General features: G+C 40.3%; 1 protein-coding gene and 1 pseudogene across 2 annotated transcripts in view; both read right to left on the bottom strand.

The window, feature by feature from the left end:
* Nucleotides 1-19,677, bottom strand: part of NWD2 (NACHT and WD repeat domain containing 2) — a 216,415-nt gene that overhangs the window by 38,842 nt on the left and 157,896 nt on the right. The gene's annotated exons all lie outside the window — the stretch shown is intronic.
* On the bottom strand, nucleotides 12,712-15,312 carry LOC105874842 (glutamate dehydrogenase 1, mitochondrial-like; annotated as a pseudogene).

Raw genomic sequence — 19,677 nt, 5'->3', positions numbered from 1 at the left:
CTGACATTTATGCTTTAATTATGGGTATTAAATTTACATACTTAATCCTACTGCTGAACTACTTATGTCAATCATCATTCTGCTACTTTTTACTCATTGCAAAGTGCTTTTGTCTGTAAGGAAGTATCATTACCTGGAAAATACTGAACACAGCCATTATTCCTTAGAAACGCTGGAACACAGGGAGCAGCAGTGAGGGCGAAAGCACTGGGTGACAGAGCCACCCGACATGGAGCCATTCCAGAGCTTGCAGTCGTTGCACATCAGTTCTGAAGTACAAATTACACCCCAACCCTGGCCAGGTGCCTTACAAAACTGAGAAGTGTGAAATGTGTGAGGATTACTAGAATTCTAAAATCCTACAGAAAGAATGAATTGAGAAAGTGAATACAAAAGAGGAGAAGTTTTCTGAGGGGCCGTGGGGAGAGAGTTTTGGACATATTAGAATGTCTGTGTGTGCTCAAGTGGTGCTGTCCACGAAGCAATTGGAAACATGGATCTTGGGCCAATAGAATAATCTGGCTGGGAATCGTCTTGGAAGTCATTCAAACATTCATTCAACACATACGTACTGAGCACCTAACTTGGCTTGCAGGGTGTCAACCTCTTTGGTTTGCTCAGGATTGTCCACGTTTGAGCACTGAAAGACCCAGGACCCTCCGTGGTCCCTGGCAAGCCAGGATGTTGGTCACACCAACAAGGCGGTCACAATCCCTCTCCTTTTGTGCTTTCATTCTAGAAAAGCCATTAGATATCTGTATGGATTAGATAGTTCAAGGGCAAATTACAGAATGGAAAGAGAGCCGAGCCGAGGACCATGAACCTATAGCATGGCCATGGCCGCAGGGGAAGGAAGAGCGGAGAGGTGTCACAGAAGGCAAGAGAGAAGAGAATGATAATATTCAACACGTTTATACAGAGCTGATATAGAGCAATGGGAAAATGGACAAAACATGCACAGGTAATCCACATAAATAAAAAAAGCAAATGCCAGTGAGCATTAGAAATAATTCTCAACACTATTAACAATCATAGAACTACAAATGAAAACACAAATGTGATAAAATCTTTTTGCTTATGAAACTGATTGAGGAAAATAATGAGCATACCTAATGGTTTCTAGGCAACACGGAAATGGGCACTTTCACACACAGATATGCCAATAAAAAATGGGTGTAACTTTTCTGAGAATGTAATTTGGCAATAGGTATAAAATTCCACTTTTAGAAATTCATCCTACTATTTGCATGAAGATTTTTGTACAAAGAAGTTCAGCAAAGCTTAGCTTCTGTCCCAGCCTTATCCTATAAAATATTTTTGATTTACCAGTATTAATATAAACAAGAAAATTGACAGTAAAATTGCCCAGCATGATCACTAATTCCTATAATGTCTGGGACAGAATTCTGCTCTCAGTTTCCATTTTTTTAAAATCTGAGAAATTAAAACATAGAGACCCTTACAAAAAATAAAATAAAAAACTATGTTCCCATAGCCCAGTTTGACAGCTCAACATTTTGTCATATTTTCAAGTGATCTTTTTTATTTTTTTAATTAGTAGACTAATTTTTTAGAATAGCTTTAGACTTACTGAAAAATTAAGCAGATATTACAGGATTACCATATAGCATTCCCTCCTCTAGTTTTCCCTTTTTATTTTTTCTTTTGAGGTAGAGTCTCACTCTCTTGCCTGGGCTAGAGTGCCATGGCGTCAGCCTAGCTCACAGCAACCTCAAACTCCTGGGCTTAAGCCATGGGTCCTCAAACTTTTTAAACAGGGGGCCAGTTCACTGTCCCTCAGACCATTGGAGGGCTGGACTATAGTTTGAAAAAACTATGAACAAATTCCTATGCACACTGCACATATCTTATTTTGAAGTAAAAAAACAAATGGGCAAAAACACCCACATGTGGCCTGTGGGCCATAGTCTGAGGACTCCTGGTTAACCAATCCTTTTGCCTCAGTCTCCTGAGTAGCTGGGATAACAGGCATGCACCACCACGCCTAGCTAATTTTTTCTATATATTTGTAGTTGTCAGGCTAATTTCTTTCTATTTTTAGTAGAGACAGGGTCTTGCTCTTGCTTAGGCTGGTCTCAAACTCCTGACCTTAAGCGATCCTCCTGCCTCGGCCTCCCAGAGTACTAGGATTACAGGTGTAAAACACTGTGCCAGGCCTAGTTTAACCTATTTTTAACAGCTTGCATTATTAGTATGGCCTATTTGTTATAATTAATGAATCAATATTGGTACAATTTTATGAACTAAAGCCCATAGTTTATTTGGATTTCCTTAATTTTTACTTAGTGTCCTTTTACTGTTTTAGGATCCCCTTCAGGAGATCATATTACATTTACTTGTCATTTCTTCTTAGGCTCCTATTTGTTGTGACATTTTCTTAGGCTTTCTTTGTTCTTTTTTTTAAAATTTTATTTAAAGAAAATATGAAAGTACAAACATTTTGGTTGCATTTTATATCTTTGCCTCTCCCTAGCAAGGGTTAGAGGTATGCCCTTCCCCTCCACAATGCTCACCACATTCCTAAGATGTGGGTCTACTCCCCCAATCCCCGAATCCCTGGTGAGCACCATAGTGTTAATCAGTCAGTAGCAATGTGACGATGAGTACATGCGGAGTCCATTTTTCTGATCTTGTGTCACCTCACTTTGGATAATGAGCTTAAGCTTAATCCAGGATAATGTAAGCAGTGCTAGCTCACTGTCATTTCTTAGACTTGAGTAATAATCCATTGTAAACATATACCAAATTTTAATAATCCACTCATGAATTGACGGGCACTTGGGTTGTTTCCATGTTCTTGCAATAGTGAATTGTGCTGCCATAAACATTCGGGTGCAGATGTCTTTGTAATAGAATGTCTTATGCTCTTTTGGGTAGATGCCTAATAATGCTATTGGTAGGTCGAATGGTATTTCTATATTTAGTTCTTTGAGGTATCTCCAAATTCTTTTCCACAAAGGTTGCACTACTTTGCAGTCCCATCAGCAGTGTAAGAGTGTTCCTATCTCTACATCCTCGCCAGAATTTGTTGTTTTACGATTTTTTGATACAGGCCAATCTCACTGGGGTTAGGTGATATCTCATTGTGGTTTTGATTTGCATATCTCTAATAATTAGAGATATTGAGGTTTTTTTTTATATATGTTTTCTGGCCATTTTTCTGTCTTCTTTGGAAAAGTTTCTATTCATTTCTGTTGTCCATTTCTTGATGGGGTTGTTTGCTTTTTTCTTGTTAATTCTTTTGAGTTCTAGATAGATTCTTTTTATCAGACATTTATTAGAATTGTAGAGAACAAATATTTTCTTCCATTCTGTAGGTTGTCTATTTGCTCTAATGATAGTTACCTTGGCTGTGCAGAGCTTTTTAATTTGATCAGATCTCATTTGTTTATTTTTGTTGCTGCAGTGATTGCTTTGGGGGTCTTATTCAAGAATGCTTTGCCTAGGCCAGTGTCTGAAAGGATTTTCCCAACCTCTTCTTCTAGGATTCTTAAGATTTCATGCCTTAGGATTAAGTCTTTTATCCATGTTGAGTGGATTTTTGTGAGAGGTAGGGATCCTGATGCGTTCTTCTGCATGTAGCTATTCAGTTTTCCCATCACCATGTATTGAAAAGAGATTCTTTTCCCCAATGTATATTTTTGTCTGCCTTATCAAAGATTAGGTTACCATATGCAGATGGTTTCATCTGTGGAATCTCATTCCTATTCCAAAGATCGATGCCTCTGTTCTTGTGCCAATCCCAGGCTGATTTAATTATTATTGCTTTAAAGTACAGCTTGAAGTCAGGAAGACTGATGCCCCCCAGTTTTTTCTTTTTACTTAAGATTGCTTTGGCTATATGAGTTTTTCTCTGGTTCCATACAAAGTGAACAATTATTCTTTCTAGATCTGTAAAGAATGATGGTGGTACTTTGATCGGGATTGCATTTATTCTGTAGATCACTTTAGGTACTATTGACATTTTAATGATATTGATTCTACCAATCCATGAACAAGGTAGATTTTTCCATCTGTTTACATCTTCTACAATTTCTTTTTTTAGCGTTTCGTAGTTCTCCTTGTATAATTCTTTCATATCTTTCATTAAATATATTCCTAGATATTTAATTTTCTTTGAGGCTATAGTAAAAGATATTGTGTTTTTGATTTGAGTTTTGGCTTAACAGTTCTTGGTGTATATGAATGCCTTTGATTTGTGGATATTGATTTTGTAACTCAAGACTTTACTGAATTCATTTATCATAACTAGGAGTCTCTTGGACAAATCCATGGGGTTTTCTAGAAATAATATCATATCATCAGCAAAGAGCAAGAGTTTGATCTCATCTGTCCCTGCTTGGATGCCCTTAATACCCCTCTTTTGACTGATTGCTATAGCTAGGACTCCGAGCACTATGTTGAACAGAAGAGGAGATAGTGGGCATCCTTGTCTAGTTCCAGTTCAAAGTGGGAATGGTTTCAATTTTTCCACATTCAGTATGATATTGGCCGTGGGTTTGTCATAAATAGACTTGATAATTTTAAGGTATAAGCCACCTATGACTATTTTGTTAAGAGTTTTTATCATAAAGGTGTGTTGGAGTTTGTCAAATGCTTTTTCTGCATCTATTGAGAGAATCATATGGTCTTTGTTCTTGTTTTTATTTATGAGATAATTGCATTTATAGACTTGCGTATGTTGAACCAGCCTTGCATCCCTGGAATAAAGCCCACCTGGTCATGGTGAATTATTTTTTTGATGTGCTGATGAATTCTATTTGCTAAAATTTTGTTGAGGATTTTTGCATCTATATTCATGAGGGATATTGGTCTGTAATTTTCTTTTTCTGTTGCGCCCTTTCCTGGCTTTGGCATCAAGGTGATATTGACTTCATAAAATGAGTTAGGAAGGATATTATCCTTCTCAATGCTGTGGAATAATCTCTGTAGTATAGGTATGAGCTCATCTTTGTATGTTTGGTAAAACTCTGAAGTGTAGCCATCTGGTCTGGGACTTTTCCATTTGGGGAGGTTATTAATTACTGCTCCAATTTCTGAGCTTGAGATTGGTCTGTTCAGAGATTCTGTTACCTCCTGGGTGAACTTAGGAATGTTGTTTATTTCCAGAAATTTGCCCATTTCCTCCTCATTATATAGTTTTGGGGCATATAGTTTTTCATAGTAGTCAAAAATAATGTTTTATATTTCTGTGGTGTCTGTTGTGGCCTCTCCTTTTTCATTTCTTATTGAGTTTATAAAAGTCCTTTCCCTTTGAGTTCTTGTCAATCTAGCAAGAGGGCTATCAATTTTGTTTGTCTTTTCAAAAAACCAGCTTCTGGTTTTGTTGATCTTCTGTATAATTCTCTTGTTCTCCATTTCATTTAGATCTGCTTTGATCTTAGTTATTTCTTTTCTTCTACTAGGATTGGAATTGGTATACTCTTCTTTTTCCAATTCTTTGAGTCTATTCATTAGGTTGTCAGTATCTAAGCTTTCTGTTTTTTGGATGTGAGCATTTATTGCTATTAGTTTTCCTCTCAGGTATGCTTTTGCTGTATCCAACAGGTTTTGGTAACGTGTGTCTTCGTTATCATTTTGTTTGAAGAAACTCTTGAATTCCCTCTGAATTTCCTCCTTGACCCAATAATTCTTCAATAATAGATTGTTTAGTTTCCATGACTTTGTGAAGTGTTGAGTGTTTCTATAGGAATTGAACTCTAATTTTATACCACCATGGTCAGAGGAAACACATGGTATAATTTCTGGTTTTTTGAATTTTTTGAGATCTGATTTGAGGCCTAGTATATCATCAATGTTGGAGAAGGATCCATGGGCTGCTGAGAAGAATATAAATTCAACTTTATTTGGGTAGAATGTTCTGTAGAGATCTGTCAGACCTTTTTGATCAAGAGCTCTGTTTAAGCCCATTATTTCTTTGCTTATTTTCTCTTTGGGGGATCTATCCAGTTCATTCAGTGGAATGTTGAAATCCCCTGCTACTATGGCAGTATTGTTTAACATTATATTTAGATCAGACAAGGTTTGCTTTATGTAATTGGGTACTCCTGCATTGGGTGCATAAATATTAAGAATTGTTAAATTTTGTTGTTGGATCTTCCCTCTCACCATTATAAAGTGGCCATATTTTTCTTTTTTTACTTTTGCTATTTTAAAACTTATGTTATCTGCAAATAGTATAGCTACCCCTGCTTTCTTTTGACTTCTGTTTGCCTGGATGATAGTTTTCCATCCCTTGACCTTCAGCTGGAAGGCATCTTTGTGGGTTAGATGTGTTTCCTGTAGACAGCAGATACTAGGCTTGTGGATTTTTATCCACTCTGCCAGTCTATGCCTCTTCAGAGGGCAGTTTAAGTCATTTACATTTATTTAGAGGATTGAAATTAGAGGATGATTTCAATTCAAATTGTTGGGTGAAGTCCTGTTGCTTTGTCTTACTCCTTGAGCCATCATGCAATTCAAGTTCTAGCCTTTAACTCTTTAAAGATTTTACTTTGAGGAGTGTCTGTTGCCTGTTTGGTGTGTAAGGCATGTCTGAGAACTTCCTGTAGGGCTGGTCTGGTCTTTGCAAATTCCTTCAGTAATTGCTTATCTGAGAAGGACTTTATTTCTCCTTCATAGATGAAACTTAATTTTGCCAGTTAACGAATTCTAGGTTGGGCTTTATTCTGTTTTAGAAAATTAAGGATAGGTACCCAGTCGTTCCTGGCTTGGAAGGTTTCAGATGAGAATTCTGCTATTAGGCTGATAGGCTTTCCTTTATAGGTTATTTGTTGTTTTCGTCTTGCTGTATGGAAGATAGCTTCTTTCACATTTACTTTCGTCAGCCTAATAACCAAATGATGACGTGATTGCCGTTTCACATTGAGTCTTCCAGGAGTTCTGTGTGCTTCTTGTATCTGAATATAAAGATGTCTGGCTAGGCCCGGCATATTTTCCTCCAGTATTCCATGAAATAAGTGTTTCAGCCCTTGTGAATGTTCCTCTTCCCTTCTGGGATCCTACTCAATCTGATATTTGGATTTTTTTTACATAATCCCACACTTCTTGTAAACTTTGGTCTTGTCTCTTGTTTCTGTGTTCCGTTTCTTACTCTGTTTTGTTTAGCACATAGGCATAATCTTCAAACTCTGAGATTCTTTGCTCTGCATGATCCATCCTTTTCTTGAGGCTTCCCACTGTATTATGGAGTTCCTTGAAAGTTTCCTTCATTGCCAGGATTTCTGTTTGGTTTCTTTGTATTATTTCAATTTCTTTGGAGAATTTTTCATTCATTTCCTAAATTGTTCTTGTGGTTTCTCTATGTTGGGATTTCATTTTCTCTTCAATTCCTATGAGTTTTCTAACAATCCATATTTGGAATTCTTCCTCCATCAGCTTAATCATATCATGTAAGTTGGTGTCAGTTGGTGGAGATCAAGTATTTTCTTTTGGAGGTCACTTTTCTTTCTGATCCTTAATGTTTCCTGTGATCTTTTGCTGGTTCTTTCTCATATGGATGCTTTGTCGAGGACCGGAGGGCCTGGGACTAGATTATGAGCTGAATTCTGGGATTCCAAAGGAATGATCCCTGGCAGAGCTGGGAATATGTGCTCTGGTCCTGTATTGTCTTAGAGGAGTTTAAGCCTGTAGAGTTATCTTTGACCTGATGTCTTCACCTTCTGTCTACAGAGTTTAGTGTGTTTGGGCCCCTTGCTTAGACACCCAGGGGATAGATCAATCTTGTGTGAGTCTGCTATCAACCACTAGGTTGAAGTGGGAGGCACTATGTTAGGCTCTGAGTTTACTGTCTCTTTTGTTACCTGTGGTTTGTAGTAGTTATCAAGGTATTCCAAGTCCTTTGTATGGCACTCTAAGCCTCCAAATAGGATATACAGGTATATCAGTCTTTAGGGAATATCCTACCACTTGCAAAGGTTCCTAGAGTCCTGTTACAACTTTAGGAGGGGTGAGAGGAGCATCAGGTATCAGTGAGCCTAAGAGAGAATACTTCAGAGGTTGTTTGATCTGTAGGTAGGGGAGATGTTAATATGTTACTCAGAGATCTTTCCTCACACTTTTGGAGGAGCTCCTGGTGGGGGGAGTCAATTGGTTTAAATGCTAAGGACTATGGTCAAAATTTGCTTTCCTGAAACACAGGCCTGTAAGTTGGCAACAATCTGGGTTCCAAAGGCAAGCCCTTGTGTTCTGAATTTATCAGATGATCAAAACCAACCAGCTGTATGTAGACATCACTCTGCCCCCTTTTGCTTAATTCCAAGGTCCCACATATTCAAGCTAGTCATGCAGGGAAAGCGACTTTTCTCCCTTCTCTCGACCTTTCAGGGCTGAGTCTGATTTGGTGGGCTGGGGGGAGGCAATGGGTGAGACTGCCGCAAGTCCCTGACTGGGAAACGTCTTTTCTCGTTTTTCCCCTCTTCCAAGGGAGGAATCTGCCCTGTCAGAGGGGAAGGTAACCCACCAGCCTGAGGGAAAGCCACTTCCTAGGGCTACCTGACCAAGAAGTGGTGACTCTTTTTCCCAGACAGCAGATTCCCTCATCCCTCTGCAATTCCCGGGAATGGGGCTTCCCCTTTGGCTGGAGGCACTGGCTATCAGGCCACAGTAAAGAGATGAACATGAGTCTCAGCTTGACAGACTGTCCTGATAAGCTACTAGAACCACCTTTCAGCTGCTGGTGGGGAGGTGGAAGCGAAGAGGAGGTAACAGTCTTGCGACAAGCATTTCGGGTAGAACAGCCTCTTTCTCAACTCTGCCCAGGGGCGGAGTCAGACCCTTTGGCAGGAAGCACCTGGGCCCAAGTCACAGGATAGCATGGGTGGTAATGTCTCTCCAGGTCACATCTGAAAAACCAGCCTCCTTCACAACTCTGCCTTGCCAAGGTGGGCTCTGCTCTCTGGGGACAGAGCGCAGGCGGCTGGGTGCAGCGGGAGACTGCCAAAGTCCAGTCTGGCGAGACAGCTGTATAAACCACCACTCTCCCCTTTCCACCACTTTAAACACAGAGTGAGCCCAAGCTGCCATAATGTGAAGACCTGGGGCTGGGTTGGAGGAATAGACGGATTTCTCTCCTTATTTCCCTCTTCCAAAAGCCCCACCCATTTAGCCAGGCTACATCGGGGGAGGGAGGGCAGGGGGAGGTCTGAGACCCCTTCCACATCAGTGTTCCCCAGCGATTCCAAGCTACGAAGTGGCGGTGGCCCGCCCTTCCAGCAGCAGCTGGGAAGGCACCTGCAGGGCCAAGGTGGAAAGCTGGGCCTGGTTTGGCGGCTGTCTCCACACCGCTGCCGAGCCCACTGCTTCCCCAGCTCACTGAGTCACAACCACTTATGTGCGGTGATCGGCGCGCTCTGTCTACCCTGCACCAGCCAAAACCTAAGCGGTATGCAAGGGCAGAGCCTCCTTTAGGGTATTCACCCTGACCTGGTCCTGGAAGCATCCTGAAGTGAGACGCCAGTCCCCGCGCTCACTCCTGCGGGTCAGGGAAGCATCGCTGGGTTCGTACCCTCGCCCACCTGAACCGACTGGGCAGAGCGCTCAGGAGAGTTCAAAATGTTCCCTGCTCGTCCCTACTCCACACAGCCCGTCTGCCCCGGCTGCCACTTCCCACCGACTTCAGGCACTTCCCTGCCTGCGAGGGTGTGGACTGGGTGGGGAGGGAGCCTCTCCCTGCGCAAGCAGAGCCAGTGCCTCAGCCGCTGGCTGGTCTACGCAGCACGCTCCCTCCCTGTTGTATATTTCCGACTCCCTGGGTTTTGCGGAATATTATTTGATTCACCTTTGATTTTCACCACTGTTTTATTTCGTTTCCTGGTGCCTCTCTGCAGGCTTGCGAAGCTGATCCTGTGAAAGTGCAGTTCACTTGCGTGTGGTTGTCTGCTTTCTTCCCTTCCCACTCTGAGAGCAGAGAGCCAGGAGGTCACCCCTAATCCGCCATTTTTTCTTCAAAAATTTTCTTTCTTCGTTTTTGATGAACTTGACTGTTTTTGAAGAATAGTGGTCACATATTTTGTAGGATGTCCCTCTGCTGGAATTTGCTTGATCTACGTTTTTTGGGAGGAAAGTCAGAAAGTGCCATTTTTCTCATATCAAGGGTGTATATCCTCAACACACTTTGTGAGTGTTGGCACTGACCTTGATCTCCTGCATGACACAGTGTGTGTTGGGTTGCTCCACCGCCAAGGGATCCCCCTCCCCCCACTTCCACACCGTGCTCATTGGAAGGAAGTCATTAAGTGCAGCCCACATTCAGTGGCGAGAGTTATGCCTCCCTCCTTTAGGGGGGAATAGTTATCTAATTATATAATCTACATAATTTGGAATTATTCTGCACAAGAGATTTGTCTATTCTCTTCCATTTATTGATTTATTCAAGAGTTTTATTTATATTAGTATGGACTTTATGTTTATTATATATTTTGGATTATAACCCAATACTACTTTATTTTCTTGCTCTAATTATTCCAGCTTTGGCCATTGGGAGCTCTTTTATTTGGCTCCTCAGTCCTTTTGATGTACCCCATTTTTTTAGAACTCCTTATTTCCTGGCACTACAAGATACTCCAGTTCCGGAATCACCCATTTCCCCAAGGAGTTCTTATTTTCTTTATTGGAGAATGCTGTAAGAAACCAGGACCTGATTGCTAGATGTTGTTACTATGGTGTCATTTCTTTTAAGCCCTCCCTAATGACAGAGCAAAAAATTATATGTGTGTATATTAATCTTGTATATATGTACATCTATAAATATTTCCTTCTGTGCTTTGTATTAAGTTATTCACCTTAAACTTAATATGTATTCAGTTGAACATGAGTTCTCCATCAACTCCATAACCTGTCGTCTCCAACTCTGGCCCATTACCACATGGATCGCTAGCCTCCTCCTCTGTACATTTCGCTCCCAGGGAGAGAAGCCTGCAATCCACCAATGCCTTTACTTGACTGTTCAATTTCAGTGCCTGTGTACAGCAGTATGAGAACTGTAAGTCCCCACCCCTGCAGGAATGATTTTATCAATAACAGTACAGTACTTATGTGTAGTGCCTTTTGCCCTTAGTCTTCCAGACTACCTTCATTTCCAATAGATATTTATAAAACAAAAGAAGTAAAACGTAACAGATAAAGTTGAATTCCCTTTTGACTTGCAAATCCAGACTGATTCTCCCTTTCCTTTCCCAAGATGCAACTGTTATTATATATCTGTTATAAACTCCTTTAGTCTTATCTGTATATTACATATATACAAACATACATCTGTATGTTTCCTATTTTAAAATCTACATAAATTAATAAGGGACATATTCTGGACCATTTCTACATTCATATCTTTTTTTGCAATCGCTCTATATTGATAAATTTAGATCTGGCCTATTCTTTTGTATAGCTATGATATTCCATCATAAGAATATTCCACATTTTCTTTCATTTTCTTTCTGATAATTATCAATTCCTCTAAATTCTTTTTTGCTTTTATAAATAATAACAGAATATTAATAACTGTCCCATCATGAAGTCAGCAAATATTAAGGGCATTATGTCAGTGGAGAGACACCAATTTATATTTGTTATTTTAGTAAGTATTTTATATATTATATATAAATATAATATTTTTATAAAACATATTTGTATAACATATATGTATGTGTGTATAGTCTTTCTGGAAAATATGTAGCAATGTAATAGGAAAAATAGAGACATTTATTGAAAATTATACAAGACACATGAAACATTGTACATAAGACAATGATGCCTCAGGCCCCTTCCAAGTAGGCATCTTGGGACCTCACAGTTTTCCCAGCATGTCTTAACCTATCCTGTACACGTTCAGCATTCTCAGGTGTTGTTGTTGCAGGCCTTCTGGAAGTGGATCACTTTCAACAGATTCTAGACCATCTTTGAAGTGTCTGTGCCACACTTTTATTTGCGGTGCACTCATTGCATCATCTCTGAAAGCCTTCTGAATCATTGGAATAGTTTCTGTGGAGAAATCTTAAAGCTTAATGCAAAATTTGATGCAAATTCGATGCTCTACTCGCTCAGTCATTCTGAATGAAATGGCCACAGTACACAAACTCACTCAACGGCGTCTAGACCCCACTGACAGATACAGTGAAGGTGTCACTGTTCATGTGTGCACATTACAGTCCACTCTCCTTGGTTGCCAGGTTACCTCGATGTCATGCAAACCGTTCTTTTTTATTTATTTTTATTTTAGCGTATTATGGGGGTACAAGTGTTAAGGTTACATATACTGCCCATGCCCCCCTCCCACCTTGAGTACGAGCTTCAAGCATGTCCATCCCCTAAACGTTGCACATCTTACTCGTTGTGGTTGTATACACCCATCCCTTCCACCCCCTCCCACCCTGCCGACACTCGATAAATGTTACTCCTATATGTCCACTTAGGTGTTGATCTGTTAATACCAATTTTCTGGTGAGTACACGTGGTGCTTGTTTTTCCATTCTTGAGATACTTCACTTAGTAGAATGGGTTCCAGCTGTATCCAGGAATATACAAGAGGTGCTATATCATCATTGTTTCTTTCTTTTTTTTTTTGGAAAAGGTAGGCTTTTAATAACTGCTTTTATCACCAGGTTAAGTCATGCAGTTACAAAGTAGTTAGAAATTTCTGAAAGAGTATTATAGTTAAAAAAAAAAAACACAAAAAAACAAGCTCATTCTTACACATATATTATCTAGCACTTCATTGGGACACTACTGTTCAAAAGGCCCTGGCCAAACAGCTCCCAAACAGAACACTCAACCCAAGGTTGTGTTCAGCCCCATGTTAACACAGCTGGGTGCAGAATGCAAAGCCTCTAGAAGGAGAGACTCAAGGTCAGGTGAGAAGGGGCCACTGCCAACACTCAGAGCCAGCCAGACTCCAAACTGGGAGCCCAAGTGGTTTTTGTTTTCCTGGAACATTATACTTGAATTACTGTTCAATTAGTCAACACAACAGATCTTCAAAAGAGAACAATCAATTAACATGATGAGGAGGTTACTGCATTCTTTGGACTACGTGTCATAATTATAGTTAGCAAATTCTGACAGTCTTAACAAAAATAGCTTGCATCACTTGCAGGTATGAAGATAACTTAATTCTTCATAGGGCTTTTTGTTTTTGTCGGATGGCAATACATGGCTGACAACTATAAATGATAGTGTTTTATGATATAAAAATACTAGCTTTTTTCATTTATTATGTTTATAGGCATTCACTGCTTGAGTCAAGGTTAGACTTGTTAAGTGATTAAAGGCAATTTTATTACAGCAGCATGTACTTATTTTATTATAAAAGAATAAAATGCATAAACAGAAATAGCTTTTATTTTTGTTTGCAATCTATAAATCTGAGTTATTCTGCTGATGTAAAATATCAATAACTCACTTGAGGACCATGCCAACTTCTGCAAATACCACACACCAACTTCTTAAATGTGTTAAAGTTACAGCATGACCCAGACTTGTCTAGAGCAAAAGAAGTGACTGCTCTTGACTATGTCTTCCCCAGCGACAGCACTATATTGGGAAAAGCCAGAATGAGAATTTTTATTTAAAGGCAAAACACCTAAAATGGCTCTCTGTAGGTGCAATCTACTTTCATGCGTATCAGACTATACATGATTCCCTACCTTTAATTTCTTTCTTCTAAGGGGCTGATTTGGTTTGACCTGTTGAGAATGGTGTCTGTTATCTAATGAGTCAGGAAAGAAAGGGATTTTGTGGTTACATGTAAACTTGTGATAGGTCTGCAGAAGTTACAGGGGAAGAGGGTAGTGAGAAGTCAGCCATGATCCACCTATGTGAAGGTCACACCAGCTTCATTGTACACTTTGAAGACTTTCTCAATGGCATTGGCATATGCAGCTGTTCTCAGGTCCAATCCCAGATTATACTTCATGGCTGTGCGCATAATTTGCCTGGCAGAATGCTCCATCGTGTACGCCAAGCCAGAGTGCACGATATCTTTCTCAGAGGCAACTGATATCCGGTCTTGGAACTTTGCTGTGGGTACAATGGGAATAGTTCCACCGGGCTTTCCAAATTTTCTTTCTAAACTCTCTTGAACAGACATCAGCAAGTGGTCATTAGAATCCATTTCATATTTGAAGGTCAAACAGCCATAGCTGACATGATTTAGATTCTTCAGCCACTCAAAATAAGATACTGTCACTCCTCCAGCATTCAAGTAGAGATCTGGAATAACCATAATGCTCCTCTCCAAGAAGATCTTATCAGCTTCTGGAGTTGTTGGCCCATTGGCACATTCAGCAATGGTCTTGGCTTTCACTCTGGGTGCACTGGATTTGGTCAACTGCTTCTTGCTGGCAGCAGGGATGAGTATGTCGCAGTTAGCTTCCAAGATGCTTCCTTCATAGGGCTTTGCCTTGGGGAAGCCCATAATGGGTCCATGTTGCAATTGAAGTCTTCCAGTTCCTTTGGGTCAATACCATCTGGATTCCATATACTCCCCTCAGATTCACCAACACCAACACATTTAGCACCAAAACGATGTAAATATCTCATAGAGTGCAGGCCCACGTTACCAAATCCCTGAACAACAAATGTTTTATCTCCAAATCCTGGTGTCATTCCTAAAATTCTCACGTAACAAGCTTCATTGATGAAGTTTTCAATCCCATGGAAAACACCACTGGCCAGTAGCAGAGATGCGTCCATGGATACCTCCTTGACTGATAGGTTTGCCAGTAACACAGGTATGTGCATTAATGTTATAGTGCCCTATGGTGCCAGCGTAGGTGTCAGCGATCCAGGACATCTCCCGCTTGCCTGTGCTTATGTCCAGCGCAGGCACATCAATGCCAGGACCAATGAAACCCTTCTTTGCTAGCTCCATGGTGAACCTCCTTGTGATCTTTTCTAATTCACTGTCGGTATAGTTCTTGGGATTGATCTTAACACCAGCTTTAGCGCCGCCAAATGGCACATCACCCACTGCACACTTCTATGTCACCAGAGAAGCCAAAGCTTTTACTTCATCTACACTCGCATCAGTGCTGTACCGGATACCTCCCTTGCAGGGCGTGCGGTGCTGGCTGTGCTGGGCCGGGGGGCCCTCGATGACCTCCCAGGAGCCGGCGTCGCGCCGGGTGGAGAAGGAGAGGCTCAGCACATGGTTGCAGGGCTTGAGATCCGCAGGATGCGGCGCACCCGGTTCCCCTTCTGCTCCTCGCTCTCGCGGGTCCTCAGGGCCTCCACCAGCTTGTCCTCCACCATGCTGGCGCCGCGGTCGGAGAAGCCCAACACCATCTTGAAGAAGTTGGGGTCGTCCTTGCGCTCGGCCGCCGCACCGCTGTAGAGGCGCCAAGCCCAGGGCGCCGCGGGACCGCAGCAGCGCTTCGCCCGGTAGCGGTACACGGGGGCGGGCGGAGCGGGTGCGTGAGGCGGCAGGGGACATGCTCGGAGTCCCCGCGACGAGGGAGACTATTGTTTCTTAAAGCTGAGGAGTACTCCATGCTATACATATACCACATTTTATTAATCTACTCACGAATTGATGGGCACTTGGGTTGTTTCCACAGCTTTGCAATTGTGAATTGTGCTGCTATAAACATTTGAGTGCAGGTATCTTTTTCATAAAGTGACTTTTGATCTTTTGGGTAGATGCCCAGTAGTGGAATTGCTGGATCCAATGGTAGATCCACTTGCATCGCTTTAAGGTATCTCCATATTGCTTTCCACAGAGGTTGAACTAGTTTGCAGTCCCACCAGCAGTGTAGGAGTGTTCCTCTCTCTCCGCAACCACGCCAGCATTTGTTGTTTGGGGACTTTTTGATAAAGGCCATTCGCACTGGAGATAAGTGATATCTCATTGTGGTTTTGATTTGCATTTCCCTGATGATTAGAGATGTTGAGCATTTGTTCATATGTTTGTTGGCCTTTATTCTGTCTTCTTTTGAGAAGTTGCTGTTCAAGTCCTTTGCCCATTTTTTGATAGGGCTGTTTGATTTTTTTCTTGCTGAATTTCCTGAGTTGTAAATAGATTCTAGTTATCAACCCTTTTTCAGATGTGTAGGATGCAAAAATTTTCTCCCATTCTGTAGGTTGTCTGTTTACTTTCATGACTGTTTCTTTGGCTGTGCAGAAGTTTTTTAGTTTGATCATGTCCCATTTATTTATTTTTGTTGCTGCTGTGATTGCTTTTGGGGACTTCTTCATAAACTCTTTGCCCAGGCCAATGTCTAGGAGAGTGTTTCCAACTTTTTCCTCGAGAATTCTAATAGTTTCATACCTTAGGTTTAAGTCTGTTATCCAGCGTGAGTTGATTTTTGTGAGAGGTGAAAGGTGTGGGTCCTGCTTTAGCCCTCTACAAGTGGCTATCCAGTTTTCCCAGCACTATTTATTGAAAAGGGATTCTTTTCCCCAGCGTATGTTTTTGTCTGCTCTGTCAAAGGTTAGATGGCTATATGAGGATGGTTTTATATCAGGATTCTCAGATCTGTTCCATTGGTCAATATTCCTATTTTTGTGCCAATACCAGATTGCTTTAATTAATACAGCTTTGTTGTATAGTTTGATATCTGGCATATTAATACCTCCCATTTTGTTTTTGTTGGCTAGAATTGCTCTTGATATTTGGGGTCTTCTTTGGTTCCATACGAAGCATAAAATTATTTTCTCTATATCTGTGAAGAATGCTGATGGGATTTTAATAGGTATTGTGTTGAATCTGTAGATCTGTTTGGGTAGTATAGACATTTTAACAATGTTGATGTTGCCTACCCATAAGCATGGTATATTCTTCCATCTGTTTACGTCCTCTGCTATTTCCTTCTTCAGTGTTTCATAGTTCTCCCTGTAGAGGTCTTTTACCTCCTTAGTTATATATATTCCAAGGTACTTTATTTTCTTTGTTGCTATCTTGAAAGGAATTGAGTCTTTGATTTGGTTCTCACTTTTACTGTTGTTGGCGTATATGAATGCCTCTGATTTCTGTGTATTGATTTTGTATCCTGAGACTTTACCATTCATTTATCAGATCAAGGAGTCTCGTGGTTGAATCCTTGGGGTTTTCTAGGTATAATATCATGTCATCAGCAAAGAGTGAGAGTTTGATCTCTTCTGCTCCCTTTTGGATGCCCTTAATTCTGCTCTCTTGTCTGATTGCTGTAGCGAGGACTTCTAGCACTATGCTGAACAGAAGTGGAGATAGTGGGAAACCTTGCCTGGTTCCAGTTCTAAGTGGGAATGCTTTCAATTTTTCCCCATTCAGTATGATATTGGCTGTGGGTTTGTAATATATGGCTTGTATCATTTTTTGGTAAGCCCCGTCTATGCCTATTTTGTTGAGTGTTCTTCTCATAAAAGGGTGTTGAATTTTGTCAAATGCTTTCTCTGCATCTATTGAGAGGATCATATGGTCTTTGTTTTTGCTTCTGTTTATATGGTGAATTACATTTATAGATTTGCATATGTTGAACCATCTCTGCATCCCTGGGATGAATCCCACTTGGTTGTGATGAATTATTTTCTTGACAAGCACCTGGATTCGATTGGCTAGGATTTTGTTGAGAAATTTTGCATCTATATTCATAAGGAATATTGGTCTGTAGTTTTCTTTTTTTGTTGCATCCTTTCCTGGTTTTGGTATCAGGGTTATGTTCGCTTCATAAAATGTGTTGGGGAGAATTCCCTTCTTCTCGATGTTGTGGAATAATTTCTGCAGGATAGAAAGCAGTTCTTTGTAGGTGTGGTAAAATTTGGGTGTGAAACTATCTGGTCCAGGACCTTTCTTTTTAGGAAGGTTTTTTATTGCTGTTTCAATTTCAGTACTTGCTATTGGTCTGTTCAGGAATTCTATTTCTTCCTGGTTGAGCCTAGAGAGGCTGTGTGTTTCTAAGAAATTGTTCATTTCCTCCACATTTTCCAGTTTGTGTGCATAGAGGTTTCTGTAGTATTCATACATTATGTCTTGTATCTCCGTGGCATCAGTTGTAATTTATTCTTTATTGTTCCTGATGGAGCTTATTTGAGATTTTTGTTTTCTTCTTTTCGTTAGTCTAGCCAATGGTGTGTCAATTTTATTTTCTCTAAGAACCAATTTTTTGTTTTATTAATCTTCTGTGTAGTTTCTGTTGTCAATTTATTTAGTTCTGATTTGATCTTAATGATTTCACTTCTTTTGCTGGGTTTGGGGTTGGTCTGTTCTTCTTTTTCCAGCTCTTTTAAGATGATTCATTAGGTTGTCTATTTGTGATCTTTTCAACTTTTGGATATAGGCATTTATGGAAATAAACTTTCCTCTCAGGACTGCTTTAGCTGTGTCCCACAGGTTTTGGTAACTTGTGTCACCTTTGTCATTTAGTTCAAAGAATCTTTTGATTTCCATCTTGATTTCCTCATTTATGAAGTGATCATTCAGAAGAAGGTTGTTTAGTTTCCATGACCTTGTGTAGAAATGAGGACTCCTGTTAGGATCGATTTCTACATTTATTCCATTGTGGTGTTAAAAGGTACATGGTATTATTTCTATTTTTAAAAATTGTTTGAGACGTGCTTTGTTTCCAAGGGTATGGTCAACCTTAGAGAATGACCCATGGGCTGGTGAGAAGAAAGTATATTCAGTGGTTTTGGGTTAAAATGTCCTGTAAATGTCAGTCAGGCCCATTTCTTCTAGGGTTCTGTTTAAGTCCGTTATTTCTTTGTTGATTTTCTGTTTGGAGGATCTGTCCTGTGCTTTCAGGGGGGAGAAGTCTCCAACTATTAAGGTGTTGTTGTTTATCCCTTTGTTTAGATTAAGTAGAGTTTGATTTATGAATCTGGGTGCACCAAGGTTGGGTCCAAATATATTTAGAATTGTTATGTTTTCTTGTTGAACTGTACCTTTCACCATTATATAGTGACCTTTGTTTTTTATTACTTTTTTTGATTTAAAAACTAAGATATCTTTAATCAGCTCCACCACATCAGCTTTCTTTTGGCTTCCATTTGCTTGAAATATTGTTCTCCACCCCTTTACTTTTAGTCTATATGCATCCTTGCAGGTTAGATGAGTTTCCTGAAGGCAGAAGATACTTGGCTTATATTTTTTTATCCATTTGGCCAGCCTATGTCTCTTGAGTGGGGAGTTCAAGCCATTCACATTTATTGAGATAACTGATAGGTGGGGCAGATTTCTGTTCATTATGTTGGGTTGAACTTTGTTGCTTTGTTTTCTCTCTTGAGCCATTGTAGTATCTGGGCTTTGATCTTTAGCTTTGAGTAGATTTATATTCGTGAGTGTTTATTGTGCTGATCCATGGGTAATACTGTTTTGAGTACTTCTTGAAGGGCTGGTCTTGTCTTGGTGAATTCCCTCAGTCTTTGCTTATCTGAGAATGTCTTGATTTCTCCTTCATATACAAAACTTAGTTTTGCAGGGAATCAGATTCTAGGCTGGCCATTGTTCTGTTTCAGAAGAGTGAGAGTCTCTCCTTGCTTGTAGTCTCAGTAGAGAAGTCTGGTGTTATTCAGATTAGCTTTCCTTTGTATGTTACTTGCTTCTTTCGTCTTTCAGCTCTTAGAATGGCCGCTTTAGCTGATATTTTGGTCAGTCTGATGACTGCATGTCGTGACATCTTCCTGTTTGCATTGAATCTCCCAGGGGTCCTCTGAGCTTCTTAACTTGTATATCAAGGTTTTTAGCAAGGC

Source organism: Microcebus murinus, chromosome 3 (assembly GCF_040939455.1).
Source record: "Microcebus murinus isolate Inina chromosome 3, M.murinus_Inina_mat1.0, whole genome shotgun sequence".
Classification (NCBI taxonomy): domain Eukaryota; kingdom Metazoa; phylum Chordata; class Mammalia; order Primates; family Cheirogaleidae; genus Microcebus; species Microcebus murinus.
This window is presented reverse-complemented; position numbering and strand designations above follow the sequence as displayed.